Source organism: Periophthalmus magnuspinnatus, chromosome 7 (assembly GCF_009829125.3).
Source record: "Periophthalmus magnuspinnatus isolate fPerMag1 chromosome 7, fPerMag1.2.pri, whole genome shotgun sequence".
In the NCBI taxonomy this organism is placed as follows: domain Eukaryota; kingdom Metazoa; phylum Chordata; class Actinopteri; order Gobiiformes; family Gobiidae; genus Periophthalmus; species Periophthalmus magnuspinnatus.
In genome coordinates, this window is record NC_047132.1 from 29,859,660 (window position 1) to 29,871,956 (window position 12,297).

General features: G+C 39.2%; 1 protein-coding gene across 1 annotated transcript in view; it reads right to left on the bottom strand.

The window, feature by feature from the left end:
- Positions 1 to 12,297, bottom strand: part of LOC129456405 (WAP four-disulfide core domain protein 3-like) — a 43,526-nt gene that overhangs the window by 4,737 nt on the left and 26,492 nt on the right. The window contains exon 2 of the mRNA XM_055223179.1: positions 2,731 to 2,768. The gene's annotated coding sequence lies outside the window, so the exon portion shown is untranslated. The remainder of the gene's footprint in view (positions 1 to 2,730; positions 2,769 to 12,297) is intronic.

Sequence of the window (12,297 nt, forward strand, 5' to 3'; positions counted from 1 at the left end):
TAACCGTCCGTGAACAACTCAGGGAACTTGCCAATGATATTGAAGGACTGGTTCATCGCATCTATGCCCAGATGCCACCTGCCAAACAATCTGAACTGACTTGAGTTTCTTTTCTACAGGCCCTGTTTCTGTCTGACCTGTGTATACGGACACTCCTGGTTCACACTAGATCACTGCTGCACAAAGCTAGAGGAGGAACTGCTGAGCAACCCGACAGCTCCTTTGAGGGATCAAGTGCAGGAGAATGCAAGTGTTCCAGAGGCAAAACCACTAGACCCGAGTGAGTTTATTCAGCTGACTCATGTCACATTGGAGAAGAAATCAAGTAATCCAGCAATTTTGAAAAGCTAGAACATTCTTTCTTGGGACCAAAAACACAGAACTCGGGGAAGTTTAAACATTGTTTTTTTTACAAAAGTGCAAAAAGGCAAATGACGGTAGACCAGACGGTGTGTCGGGAGCGAGGACTTTGCCGTGGTCCAAGGGAAAAGCCTGAGTAGAGAACAGTACCGGTACAGAAAGATGACAGATATAGTGTGTATGAGAGTGTTCCATTATCTACAAACAGTTTTCTCTTGCTCTGTGTAGATTTGTGCTACAGCTAAGGTCAGACTCTCCTGAGACCTGGTGATGATGAGAATTGAATGACAGAGGTCAGATACTGTGCATGTTTTGCTGGTATAGCTTTGTAAATGAAAATGTGGGTGTGTATAAATCTGCGGGTCTGCAGTGAGGTCCAGCCAACCCTACTGTACAGATCACAGTGGTGAGTATAGGAACTGTCAAAAGTAATAAACAAAGTGCGCTGTGGTAAATAATACCAAGATTATTTTAAGGTGTTTGCTGCGTAACCATAAATAATGTCGCCATAGTCCAGAGAAAATGAAGTGAATTTAATTCATGTTATTATTAAATGAGAATTTTAAATGAAAAACAGGCTTCATTCCTTTAAAAAAGAATTGAATTTTAAGTGTTTGTGAAAGTTTGTCAATGTGTCTTTTAAAAGAAGTCTGCAATCCAACCAAATACAGAGGTATTTATAATAAGGGAGTTGTTCAATGAGGTCACCATTTAAAGTACACGTGGGGTCGTAGGAGCCCGTGACATGACATCGGGTGAAGTGCATATTTTTAGTTTTGACAAATTGAGGACCAGTTTAGATTTATTAGTGTTCAAATGCATTTTGTAATTTGGATAGAGCTTCCTGAGCAGTGGGTGCGATACAATACAACATTGTGTCATCCTCATAAAAATGGGCAGTACGATAGGAAAATATTATTAATATGCAAAGTAAAAAGTAATGGGCCAAGGACTGAACCTTGGAGAATTTTTATTATTTACCAGGGAGATATGTATCCATCTGCCATTACTGATTGTGATGAGACAAACCAATTTAGAGAAAACTCATCAAAACCAAAGGACACAAGTTTATTTAGGACAATATTTGAGTCTACAGTATCAAAGTCAAAAGAAGTGTTTCATATAAGTGTTTCATATAAATAGGGTGACCAGACATCCCTATTTACCTGGGACAGTCCTAGTTTTTAGCCCTGTGTCCCCCTGTCCCAGAAGATTTATGCCATTTTACACAAGAAGTGTCCCAGGTGTCCCTATTTTTGACCAGTTTGATACCTGCCAACAGTAAAATGCAGAAAACTGTGCTTGAAAATTAGCACCAAAAAAAAAAAAGAAAAAAATGACAGAAGTCCCTCATTCTGTACTGAGCCACAAGTGAGTCAAGAATGGACAATGTTACTCATTCTTTTTTATTTATTCCAAATATTCCAACCTGGGTGTGTCTCAATTTTTTATTTTTGAAAATCTTGTCACCCCACACATAAGTGCACAGACTTCTTACACTGATGATGATGATGATGCATAAACTCTCAGCAGCTCCTAAATAAAACCCCAAACTTGAGACATTAAGGTCTGTGAAATTATTTTGCACGATTACTGATGTTATTCAATAAATTAGAATGTAGGTCAGAAGAACTAAAAACTAACTAAAAATAATGTAATGTCTATAAAAATAGGCTATATACAATTGTGCAAGGGATCGGCTATACATGTATTTTATTTGCACACTTACAATGTATTACTTTATTTACTTTTACTTATAAGCTACTCACTTAGTCTGTTTATTCTACTGACAGTAATCAACACTGCTGTTGTCTTGGTCACTCGTTTATCATTATTGTTGTAGTCCACCTTGTCCTAGGGAATCATAATGTGATAAAAGCCAATCTGTAAAAATCTATCTGTAAAAATTGTCTTAAAGAACTCTGTGTTTCACAAAGTGTCCACGTTATCTGTGGTGACTAAACAGCTATCGTCAGTGTAAAAATAAGTCGACTATGCAGACTGTCCTCACTAGTGGAGCCAAACCAACATGGCATCAGATTAAAACCTACATTTTTTGTGTGAGACATATAAGATAGACATCCACCAGACAGGTCCCCCTTGAACACGTAAAACACAATCCATCCATTTTCTTCCGCTCATCAGGGAACGAGTCGTCAGAGTTCCTTCACACCAGACACGTCCTCCAGCTCCTCCAATGGGACTCCAAGTTGTTCCCAGTCGAGAGACACAGTCCCTTCACCTTGTCCTGGGTCTTCCCCGGGGTCTCCTCCCAGTGGGACATGCGTCCAGGAGGCATCCTGAACAGATGCCCGAGCCACCTCAGCTGGGTCCTCTCGACATGGAGGAGCAGCGGCTCTACTCCCTCACCCAGAAAACCTGAATAAGATCCACACAAGGTGATTTGACACTATAGGAGAATAAGAAAAAAACTCAAATTTACACATCAAATGTAATATTGATTCTGTAGATTCCTGACATTGATGTATGAGGAAAAATGCACTGCAACTTTTTCACCATCTTATTTATTTACTTATTTCAGGGACAGTGCATATTAATCAACATTTCTCTAAATATGCCAGAATTAGCCAAAGGTTTTTTTTCATCCGTCGTCCCTTGACAGCAGATACTGTCCACCTAAAAACACCTAAAAACAAGAGTAAAAATGACAATACAATAAATACATAGAAAACAGTCGAGAAACATATGCACTATTACATAAGACGGCAGACTCACAACAATCATTCAACTACACACCATCACTCATAAAGAAAGCACATACACACACGACAATCGCACACAGACACAGGGTAAGAGGCCAGCAGGGGGCAGCGACAGTGGATAAAGTCAATGTTCACAGATCTGGTTTGCAGTTGGCCGTTGTTTTAACTGTATTTTAAAGGTGTGGTCAGTGTTAGTGGATCTGATGGTTGTGGGTGTGAGGTTCCAATCTGAGGCAGCACGAACAGAAAAAGCTGTTTGCCCAAAGGAACTTTTCCTGAGGTGGATGATGCAGTCTCCTCGTGCTGCTCCTCGTGCTGCTCCTCGTGCTGCTCCTCGTGCTGCTCCTCGTGCTGCTCCTCGTGCTGCTCCTCGTGCTGCTCCTCGTGCTGCTCCTCGTGCTGCTCCTCGTGCTGCTCCTCGTGCTGCTCCTCTAGTTCTACTGTGGCTGGTGGTTCTGATGGAGATAAACTGACTGAGTGGTGGAGATGACAGACCGTGAATGATTTTATAGATTAGGCAGAGATTAGAATATTTGATCACGTTATCCAGGCTGAGTAAATGGTGTTTTTGGAGTATTGGACAGTGGTGAAAATGATTTGTTTTTTTATCCAGAATTTTAACAGTTCACTTGTCGAGTGATTGCAGAGGTTTCAGTGTTGTGGTATTTGCCAAGGACCAGACGGGTAAACAGTCTGTAATGTGAGAGAATCATTGAGTGCATAAACATTTTAGCTGCTTGGGTGGACATTTGATGCCGAATGTGTTTGAAGTAGCGAACACTGACATTTATATGATTACTTATTTTATTAATGTGAGATTTGAATGATAATTTTGAGTCTATTAGAATCCCGAGATATTTGTATTGTGGGACAATTTGCAGCCGTTCTCCAGGGACAAGGATGTCTGGAACTTTATGGGAAGTGTTGTTGGATTTACTGAAAATCATTGCTACTGTTTTGGATGTATTCAATTTAGGACAGGAGTGATTTAGCCAAGATGAGATTTGAGCCATGGAGTGAGTTTGTCCACGACCTGGGAGATGTTATTGCCGTGTGTATATTACCGTGTCGTCAGCGTACATTAGTACGTGGACATTGTTGCAAATGGAGGGAATATCATTAATGTATAGTGAAAATAACAGTGGTGCTAATGTAGACCCTTGGGGAACCCCGGTGGACAAAGACAGTGCTGAAGATTGTGTAAGAATATAAGCCTAATGTACACTGCATTAGTTGTCATTTGTTGGTATTTAAAATGCTGTTACTTTTGGTATTTTTAAATACCAACTGTTACTTTCTAATATTTTAATGTGATATTTTGTGTTTAGTTCAGGGTTGACACCTTTTGTTTTTGTAACTGTTTGTGTTGGTGAAGTTGAGTAAATGTTTTGTCAGTTACTGGTCTGTTTTGGAGACTGGCTTTAGTGAGTTGAGACTGCTGCCGTTTTGCTCAGAGACGTTCAAGCTGAGTGAGTTTATTCAGCCGACACGTGCCGTCACATTGGAGAAGAAACCAAGACCCAAACCACAACAATAATGCTAACTTCTATTAGAACATTAAATGTAACATAAAAACAGTCAGTGGTGTCATTTAAATATTAGGCTCTGAAATTAGGATTAGCCCCCAACAAAGACGTACCTTTGTAAAACGTCCTCCAGTGAAGTTTTCTTTGTATTTCTAAAGTCTTCAACATGTTGTCAGTGACTTCCACCTGCAGCTCCCTGTCCACTGCCTGATCTGTCAGGATTTAGAGCAACTCTGCAAAAACCTCAGACATTACACTATGAAGGAAATGTCCACACTGACTGTCCCTCTGATTGGAACTTGCCGGCTACTGTTGTGCACAGTACAGTATTCTGAATGCTTAGAACACAGCCATGTTCAACTGATTAAAAAGAAAAAGTAACTGCATTTTAAATAACAAATGACTTGTATTCTTACACAAGTTAAAATATAGCCTTTTAAACCAGAATAAACATAACTGAAGATGGCTTAATCCTTTGGCCTAAATGATGCAGAGGCTGATGGGTTAAAATATAGGCTATATTATGGATTAGGGTATTTTTTGTTAAGTAGTTTCAAATGTACCATTGTCTTATAGCAAACACCCACATGAGTTTTATTGCCCATGACGTCAAGTCCATGTGTCCCAAAAGCTGTGAGCTGAGCCTAAAGTCTATTCTCCGAGTCTGCACCCACAAGTCTGTGCCCAGGAGGACATGAGTACAGAGAATGATAATCTATGGAAATCCTCTTCAAAACAGCAGTCATAACACCAGCTCAATTCAATGTTCTCTTTGCAGCACTGCACAACAGGCTGTTCAACATTTATATTAAAGACTTCCCACACGTTTGTAAGCCAGAGTTAAATAATCTCATGGCAAGCAGGTCTAGAGTATATAAAGTGATTCAAGATTCATACAAAAAGATTGTGATAATTACTTTTTATTTTGACTTCAGACATGTTCAGGGGGCACACACTGGAATCCACAGTTGCTGTAGCAGCATTTCAAGTTCCCGGGACACTGACGGTCATCAGTGCATTCCTCTTTACATTTGTTGAAATGGGGGATTGGACGAGGGCAGGATCCTGGTTTAGGCTTAGGCCCACCTGTGGACATTCAAGAAGTTTGATTTAAAAAAAAAAAAAAACAATGAAAAAGTTTGAGATATATATATATATATATATATATATATATATATATATATATATATATATATATATATATATATATATATATATATATATAGATATAGTAACAAGTATTAATATATACAAAGACACAGGGCAAGGATAATGTAGGATTTGATCACTACAATATTGAGATGACCATGACCAATACTAAAATATCCGCCACATGCATTCTTGACACGTTACCTTTTGGCTTTAGACAAGTATATCCACAGCCGTCGAAGCAGCACTTTAGGTTTCCCTCACAGTCACCGTCTGAGGAGCACCATTTCCCACATCTGACGACTGTCAGGTCAATGTCTGTCCTGGGCTTAGGACAGACTCCAGGTTTCTCTGAATGCAATGGAAACAATTTAAGTTTAGTTACCTGAAAAAACCCAAATCTGACTATGAAGTAGACCATTTTATGAAAGTTACATATTTCAAGTTATTTTACAATGACAAATTTCTGTGATTGTCAAAGAACATGACCAGGTCAAAAAAAAATTCTAGTTCCACACCTAAATCCTAAATTCTGTTACCAACCTCTTCGTTAATATTTTTCAAAAGATTATTTCAGTTGACATCAGAACATGATCAGGTGCTTGTGAAACAGTATCACTGATGACCCTGGGTCATCTCCTTTAACTGAACCAAACACAGGAGTGTATCATTTATGACTCCTGACAGGTGTGCAGTAAGTTTGGACTGAAATTGTAAATGAATTAATGTAATATATACAGAACATTCAATGTCTTGCTGTGAAACATTCCAGACAAACAGGACCATGTTCCAGTTTAGTGCATTAGTGATCAAGTAAACCTATGTCTTATTTTCACAAATGTCACTAAAACACCATATGAAGCTACACAAGCTCATAGAATTGAGTATAAATGACATGGGTGTTCAATATTCTCCATTTAAAAGCATATTCAAAGTGACTGACCTTTCCCTGCAGAGATCAGAGGCACAAAGGCCAGGACCACAGTCAGGAGGCAGAGGACAGAGCGCACCATGTTGTTCACTGCTGCAGACACAGACAGATTAATTCTATAGATTCCTGACACAAGTGTATGAAAAATTGTTTAATTATAATAGTCTGATATTTTGTGTTTAGTTCAGAGTTGACGGCTTTTGTTGTTCTTGTAACAGTTTGTGTTGAAGTTGATGTAAATGTTCTATTTATCAGTTTTTTGAGGGACTGGCTTTGAGTCAAGACTGCTGCTGTTTTGATCTTGTTGTGGTGCGAGTTATGTCCTACAGTCGCCCTTGAGATCAGAAAATAAACCAGAAGAAATTCCTCACACCAGAATGCTACATTGGTGTCAGATGAGACGAGCCAAACCTCCTTGGTAAAGGTTCAAATAACTTAACCTTGTCTTTGCTGAGCTACCAGTCGAAGATGTTAACGTCTGTGTGACTAATGTAGCTAGTCCGTTACACAGGCCTAAATTTAAAGCAAACAGGTAAAAATGACAATATGTAAAGAGGTTTGGGATGTTGATTATTTAAAACAGTTCTGCAGTTAAAGTTGGCCTGTGACATAAAACATGAGTAAGTGCATCAGCTAATTAATTGTAATTGAATTGTTTAAATTTCTACTCACCTGTGTTGTCTTCCACCTTAAATGTTCCAGTCTAATGACTCCCCAGGCAGCCGGAGCATCTTAAGAAGGTTCCGGGCCAGACAACTGTGTGCTGAGGAGGAGGGGTGTCCAAATATTTTAGCTTCTTGTATCTAGTTTGTTTTCCACAGTTAACACTGATAAAGTAATATAGAGCTCTATTTTAATAACACATTTGATTGAATAAAGATTAACACTGTTTTGCTAAAAATAACGTTTAACAATATTATTGGATTTGCTGGAACTGACCTGTGCTGCAGTGTGGGAGTCACCAATTAAGGAAGAAGCTCTATAAATGGAGCCAACCTTTTTTTTTAGAAATTAGAACATTTTTGGAAAAGGTGTTGTGGTGTGAGTGGGGGAAATGTGAGATAAGTAGTGTTGGAGAAACTGAAGCCCCGTGAACCACTGAATCATTATGAAACACCTGCTTTGAAATGGCACACTGTTTTGAAGCAGAGTGATGTTAGAACAGCGACATCTGCTGGATATTTATATGTATTGCATTAGGGGGTTTACATTCACTAGACAGGCCTTTTGATCTTAATAAAGATATTTAACTTTGTAAATCTATAAGTTCTGTTCACTTGACATAATAATAATAATAATAAATGATGAATTGGTGAGTGAGTAGAGTAGATTGACAATGTGTGAAATTAACTTTAAGCAAAGTGCAATGAAAAACTGCCATTCTACTGGGGGGATTATTGGGCAAGAATATTGTGAATGAAGTCTGCCTAAGTGCTTATGCAACTTGTAGTCAAAGGGAAAGGAAACATATTGTTTTTGTAAGTGAAAGTGAATAAGGGCTAATGCTTTAGATTTTTATTCAGAAAAAGAATCATATCAACAGTTTTTGGCTTTAGACTACTCCTCTTCTGTCGCACTACCTCTCCAGCTTTGGAGAAGACCCGCTCACATGGTACAGAAGTGGCTGGGATGTGGAGATAGTCTATCGCCATTCTATGGAGATGGGGATAAATGTCTTTTCTGCTTTCCCAGTATTTGAGCGGGTCTTCTCCTCTTGGCAGATAGGCCTCTGAGAGGTAGCGCTGAACCTCCACTGTGGCATCAGCCGTGGTGCTGTTTGTACCTTGGGTTGCACCTAAAGGTAAAAATACAAGTTAATGAGGATACAGCTTAAGTTTACATATATTTTTAAAGCTAATAAAGTGAAATACAAACCAACTCGACAGTCTAGAAAGTCCCACAGACTGTCACCTTCCTCTGCTTCTGCAAGTCCTGCTGCTTCTGGTAATGGTCCCTAGAATTTATGAATGAAATGTTATAAACTATGCTGTTAGTCACACATGATTATAAACAAACAAAATAAAGATGTTACTGGTGTAGCTCTTACTGCCCCAATAATTTTGGAGCACTCAGCTGTGAGCCTCTTCACTGCTTCTTGTGCATGTGTCTGGTTCCCAAAAGCCATTGTTTTAAATCTTGGGTCCAGCAAGGTGGTCATTGCCAGAATGCTCACATTTTCTCCATTGCACTTGACGCTGAAGGCTTGTTGCAGGTTCTGACAGAGCATAACTGCTGCTGGTTGCACTAATGTGACTGCTCGCTGGGCCAGTTTGTGTTGAATCCCTCTTGTTAAGGGAATAATTTTTGATGCTGACACAGTTTTCTCTGCAGACAGTTCATTTGATGCCAGATTAATTGGGCCGAGTATACCGAGGCTCTCTTGAATGATCTCATAATCCATGGTTGAGAGAGGGGAGGTCTCAGACGAGAGGGACGCCAGTGCTGCTGCAACAGGTTCACACTGTTCAAACAATCTTTCCAGCATTAAAAAGGTGGAATTCCATCGGGTGTCGACCTCTTGCAGGAGTTTGTGCTGTGGCTTATTTAGTTGTTGTTGGATTTCTGTTAGTCTCTCCTTGGCTTTGACACTGGTTTTGAAAAATGTTACAATTTTTCTGGCTTTTGTTCTTATTTCTGCCAGTGGTGGTGTTTGGTCCAGGGCCTTTTTTACAACTAAGTTTAAAATGTGTGTGTAGCAAGGTATATTTGCAACACCAAGGAGTTTGGCAGAGAGGAGCATGTTTGATGCACTGTCAGTTATCAGACATTTTACTTTTTGTCTCAAACCCCATTTTTCCAACTGCACCACCATAGCATCTTTAATGTTTTCAGCTGTGTGTGATACACCAAAATGCCCTACACCAAGGAGTACACTTTCTAATTTCATGTCATTTACAAAGTGGCAGGTTACTCCGAGATATCCATCCATATTCATGGAGGTCCACATGTCTGCTGTGAGGCTGACTGTCTCAACATTCTCAAGATGTTTATTTGTTTGCTCCTGCACTTCTGCATATTTAGCCTCCAGCATAGATTTGACCGCCTGGCTTGTTGGTAGAACATAATCTGGATTCAGCTTCTGAACAAATTTTCTGAACCCTGGACAACCACTATTTTAAATGCTTGTAGGTCCATGACGATCATGTCCAGAAGTGCCTCATCCAGCTCAGATTGGCGGCCTTAAAATAATGAATTGATAAAACGTGAATGAATGAATGAATAAATAGATAAATAAATGAATGAATGAATAAATAAATAAATAAATGAATGAAAAAATAAATAAACTTAGAGTTATGAGTGAGTGTTTAACCAATTCTTTCCATAGCCTTGCCTACATGGGCTACATACCTTGCTGACTTGCTGCACCAGAAGCACATGCAGCAGCCACTGCTTCTGGATTTGTTTCTGGATGCTTCCTGCGTAAATGGTGAACCATTGAGGATGTATTGCAGGAATATGCCAGCTCTTGACCACATTTTAAGCACTTTACTTGTGTGGGGGTTTTCAAGTCAAAGTGCTCCCATACATAAGAGCGAACTCTTTTTGCTGGCTGTCCTCGACCCTCCATAGCCCTTCCTGTCTTACCTGTCCTAAACTTTCACACAAACTATCACTCTCACACTCAAACTTTCACACAATACTCACAGTTAAGCAGGCCTGCAATAACTGAAACCCTGAACACTTACTCTCATTTACCTTTCTATAACACTGTCACTTACCTATTTGATTGGCTACTACTAGCCTACCACTGTCACTTACCTGAAACTGCCAATATAAAATGACTTTGTAAATCAATGTATACAGCCTGGACTTGGCCTGTCTCTTGTGGGCTAAAGCCTAGACTGTAGACAAGGTACAAAGCCTATTACATATATTATTATTATTACACTTTTCTTACCTTTTTTACCTTACCTGATAGCTTACCTTTTCATTACCTTACCTCTTGTCTATATCTTACCTGTTATTACCTGAAATTTTATCTCAACAAACTTTCCCTTTCTCAAACAACAATAAGCAGTGGCGTCAGCAATTCTCCTCAAGACCCACAATATGAAAAGAATTCTGAACTCTTTTATAGCTATGACATAATTACAAGCCAATCCCCTTCAAACTTCCCGCAAAGCAGCGCACAATCAGAGCTCGTAACGTGGTGTTGACGTAATGAAGCCCCATATGTCATGGACACGTGATTTTTAGCCACGTGAATCCGACGTCGAATCAGGGCTTCGCAACCCTGAGATCACAGACTCGAGCGTAACATCTCTAGAGATAAGTAGTGATGGGGGAAATGAGATCTTCTGAGATGATGAGATCTCACAGCCAAATGATTCAAAATGTGGTACAGTAATGAGGTCTCATATTGCCGCCATCTGCTGTTACTTTACATACATTACAATATTTGAGCTGTGTATTAGCCTTAGTTATTTCAACTGACACTTTGAATATTTGTAAAGGCCTGTATATAAAAAGGATTATAAAAATAATAAAACATGTCACACAATTCTGTTTCATTGATTTTTATTTAAAAATACAATTTTTTCAAGGGTTTTTGGACTGAGATGTTTTTGTTTGTTTTTTTTGAAAGAAGGTCTCCAGCTTTTGAGAATATTCTCTCACAAGGAACAGAGGATTTGGTCCAGTACATTAATGGATCCTCGCTTCTCGGTATTGGAACTTCAGCAAGGTAACGGTCTACTTCAGTGGTTGCATCTGCTACAAAGCTGTTTGTTCTTCTACTGTTGTTAACATTTTCGTCAAGCTTATGCCAAATGTCATCTAAAAACAGCAACAGTTCAGTTAAATATTGCAAATAAAAGAAAATCATACACACATTCAAGACCCACATTTAGTCAAACCCAGACACCAAGTGCACTTTGAAATTTTAAACATATAGACTTTTGCTTACATCTCAGGGCAATCAAGGACGGTAACAGTAACTCACTACTTGACCAACTTACTCACCTACTTCTAACTCACCAACTTATAACTCACCAACTCACTAACTGACCAACCAACTATCTAATACACCTACCTAATAACTCACTGATTAATTAACTCACTAACTGACAAACTTACTAACTCGCTAACTCCTATAAACGCCGACAACAACCCACGAGTGGCGCTGCAAATTCAAACTGCTTATAAGCGCCGGATGAGTGTGAACCTCTCTGACGTCACCTGCTCTGGATGAGATCTCATCACGTGATCGCCTTGTTCATGATGCACGCTTCAGTTTGAGTCTCCATTGGGAGTCTCCACTTTTGTCCGGTACAGATCTCAAGATCTCATTTCATTTCACCCATCCCTACTGATTTTAACTGTTGCTAGTGTTTTTTGTAAAGATTCTTTAAATAAATGCACTTGGGTCTGCACTGGACAAATTAGTGGGAGGCAGATGAAGCTTCATGAAGTATTGAAGTATTTCATCCAATTGGTTCACTCCAGTACAAAGTTTCTTGAAGCTTCATTTGCTCTGGTAGGACATGTACTGGATGCAAAAATATCAGTTTGCATGAATTTGAAGTGTTGCATTTTGCAGAAAACCTGTGAATAAAACTGTCAGCAAAATAAATAAGTATGCAAAGCATGTATACTGTAGTGACACAAC